This window comes from Marmota marmota, unplaced genomic scaffold (genome assembly GCF_001458135.2).
Source record: "Marmota marmota marmota unplaced genomic scaffold, marMar, whole genome shotgun sequence".
NCBI classification, from domain to species: Eukaryota; Metazoa; Chordata; class Mammalia; order Rodentia; family Sciuridae; genus Marmota; species Marmota marmota.
Window position 1 is genome coordinate 3,162,033 of NW_026000243.1, and position 3,553 is coordinate 3,165,585.

The window sequence follows — 3,553 nt, forward strand, 5'->3', positions numbered from 1 at the left end:
GAGAAATCAACAAATGCAAGATCATGAAAACCAACAACTGAAAGACCATGTGAAAATTGCTCTCTGGGAGGCAATGTATATATCAGGAACAAAGGAATCACAGGCAGAGAAAAATAAAAAATGATTTTATTTGACACTTAGTATATATGGCCTTGTGTTACTAGTTTTCCTCTTTATTTCCTTTCTCCCATATGTGAACAACTCGTGACCAAAGACTGTGTCTTCTAATTCTTTATGTTCAAACCTGCTAAGATACTTTCACATACTAGGAGTCCAATAAATGATTTTCATTGGCTATTCCCTAAGAATGTGGGGATCATTGATTACAGCAAATGGTGACTTTTCCTTTCCTTTGAGACTACAAAAATAAGCAGAAACTGGAGAAGAAAAGAATTGAACCAACCAGGGTGACTTGGTGAGGTTGTAGGGTATGCTTTAAAATATGTCAAATACAGGAAAGTCTCTTCTGTGTCTAAGATGGTTTAGACCTGGTGTTTCCTAAGAATAAGAGAATGTAGTCAATGAACTTCCAAGGTACCAAAGGTTCTCCTGTGTTCCTTCCCAGCAGAAGGCAAAAGACCAAGTGCTACGAGGAGGGGAATTTGTGATTGAAGAAGAACGATACCAAGGATAAGATTCAAGTCCTTCACTTGGCTTCAGAAGCTCTTCTCAGCTGATCCCAGCCCCTCTTTCCCAACCACCTTCCTGGGCATGTCTCTCTTACTACCATCCTGAACTTCCTACCATTCATATTCAGCAGGTCCGTCACACATTCTTAGGACATCCTCCTCCATCATCTGAAAACTTCTGCTTATCCCCTAAGATTCAACTCACATGCCACCTCCTCAAAGAAGCATTTCTTGCGTTCCCTAGCTGAATCCATCCATTTTCTCAGCAACTCTACCATTTCATTTGCATTCATCTTATGACACTTACCAAGTTGTGTTGCAAACATATGTGTTGCACTGTTTGGGTTACAAGGACAGAAGTGATTAGGACTTCAAAGCCTGGAAAATCTTCAGGGCCCTGCTGAGCTCACCTATTCAGTATAGCAGTCACTTCCTAATGACCAGAGGTCACTGGATGCCTCCTCTGGGATTCTCCATTAACACCACTCACGATTCCCTCCTGCACCCTCAGTACCTCCCTTTCTCTCCCCACCATGTAATCAATCACACCAAATTCTATAAATTGAAATCTCTAAAACTTTTCCCAGCTCTGACTGCCACCACTCTAGTTTCCTTGGCTCTTAATTCCATGATCATATTAGAGTCACATGGAAAACTTTTTTTTTAATATTTATTTTTTAGTTTTAGGTGGACACACAATATCTTTATTTCATTTTTATGTGGTGCTGAGGATTGAATCCAGTGCCTCACATGTACTAGGCAAGCACTCTACCGCTGAGCCACAACCCCAGCCCTCATGTGGAGAACTTTTAAAACCATCCAATGGTTTCCTTCTGGTCTCAGGATAGGACCATCTCCTTACCCTGGTGCCCAGACCCTGGCAGTCTGGTCCTCACCCCTCTCCGGCCTCACCCTGGGCCCCTTTCCTGTTCTCCACCACACTTACCCTGTGCCCTATGCTATGGTTTGGATATGGTTTGAGTTTGCCCCTAAAGGTTCATAGAAGTTTGGTTCCCAATGTGGTGATGAGAGGTGGTAGAACTTAAAGTTTGGGGCCCAGCTGGGCACGGTGCATGCCTCCAATCCTAGCGACTCGGAAGGCTGAGGAAGGAGGATTACAAGTTCAAAGCCATCCTCAGCAACATATTGAGGCCCTAAGCAACTTAGTGATATTTTACTCAAAATTAAAGATCAGATGGGCTGGAGATGTAGCTCAGTGGTGAATCACCTCTGGGTTCAATCCTAGTACAAAAAAAAACGTATGTGTTGCACTGTTTGGGGCCCAGTTGAAGTTGATCAGGTCACTGGGGGTGCCATCTTCAGAAAAGAATGACTCTAACTAGTCTCATGGAATAAGTTGTTTATCACAAGAGATGCTATACAAGAACAATCCCGAGTGTTTTATGAAAGGAGAGAAGGTTGGCTCTCTCCTTGACAAGGATGGAAGAGGCCCTAGGGCCTGACAAAACACATATGGTTAAGGCATTGCCACCTACTTCGTGGCATCTAACCATCATTTTTGCAATTAGAGAAATGCAAATCAAAACCACTCTAAGATTTCATCTTACTCCAGTCAGATGGCAGCTATTATGAAGACAAACAAGAAGTGTTGGCAAGGATGTGGGGGAAAAGGTACACTCATACACTGCTGGTGGGACTGCAAATTGGTGCAGCCATTATGGAAAGCAGTATGGAGATTCCTTGGAAAATTGGGAATGGAACCACCATTTGACCCAGCTATCCCACTCCTCAGTTTATACCCAAAGGACTTAGAAACAGCATACTACAGGGACACAGCCACATCAATGTTCATAGCAGCACAATTCACAATAGCTAAACTGTGGAACCAACCCAGATGACCTTCAGTAGATGAATGGATAAAAAAATGTGGTATATAAACACAATGGAATATTACTCAGCAATAACAGAGAATAAAATCATGGCATTTGCAGGTAAATGAATGGAGTTAGAGAAGATAACACTAAATTAGCCAATCCCCCCAAACAAATGCTTCATGTTTTCTCTGATATAAGGAGGCTGACTCATAGTGGGGTAGGAAGGGGGAGCATGGGAGGAATAGATGAACTCTAGATAGGGCAGAGGCATGGGAGGGAAGGGAGAGACATAGGGTAATTAATGATGGTGGAATGTGATGGACATTATTATCCAAAGTACATGTATAAAGACACGAATGGGTGTGAATATACTTTGTATACAACCAGAGATATGAAAAATTGTGTTCTATATGTGTAAAAAGAATTGTAATGAAAAAAAAAAGAAAAGAAATAACAGTGTTACTATAATTCATAGAATAAAATAAATATTCATGAGTTTAAAAAAATGTAATGCATTCCACTGGCATATATAAATTAAGAAAAATTAACTAAAAAAAAAAAAAAAAGAACAATCCTGAATCCCTCTCTGGCTTTCTGTGTCACCATGTGATCTCTCCTCTCACATGATGCCTTCTGCCCAGGGATCTTTACTAGAGGCCAAACAGATGAGGCTGCCCAGTTTTGTACTTCTAGCCTCCAGGACTGTGAGTTAAATAAACTTCTTTTCTTTATAAAGCACCCAGCCTCAGGTATTTTATTAACTCAACAGAAATGAACTAAGATAACCCCTGACATGTGCTGTGTCCTTTCCTTCTTGGGGACTTCTCACATGTCCTTTCCTCTGTCTGGAGGATTCTTCTCTTTCTCTCTTCCTAGGAACACTTCTTCCTCCTCCTCCTAGATGCAGGAGAAGTTAAAAACATGAGCTCTAGAACAAGGCAGCCTAGATTCAGATCTCAGCTGCAGGACTGAACCTGCTGCACAGGTGACCTTGAAGTTAACCCCTATAGCCAGTGTTTCGTCATCAGGGTATTGTTGCTTTAGAGCTGCAACTTCAGAAGGTGACTGGGGGCAGTGGAGTCTTCTAAG

At 41.8% G+C, this 3,553-nt stretch overlaps 1 non-coding gene across 1 annotated transcript; it reads left to right on the forward strand.

Annotated features, from left to right (window-relative positions):
- Positions 1-2,025: 2,025 nt before the first annotated feature.
- LOC125614055 lies at positions 2,026-2,151 on the forward strand. Its single transcript, XR_007344706.1, has one exon. It is a non-coding gene; the product is annotated as a U6atac minor spliceosomal RNA (small nuclear RNA).
- The last annotated feature ends 1,402 nt before the right edge of the window (positions 2,152-3,553 follow it).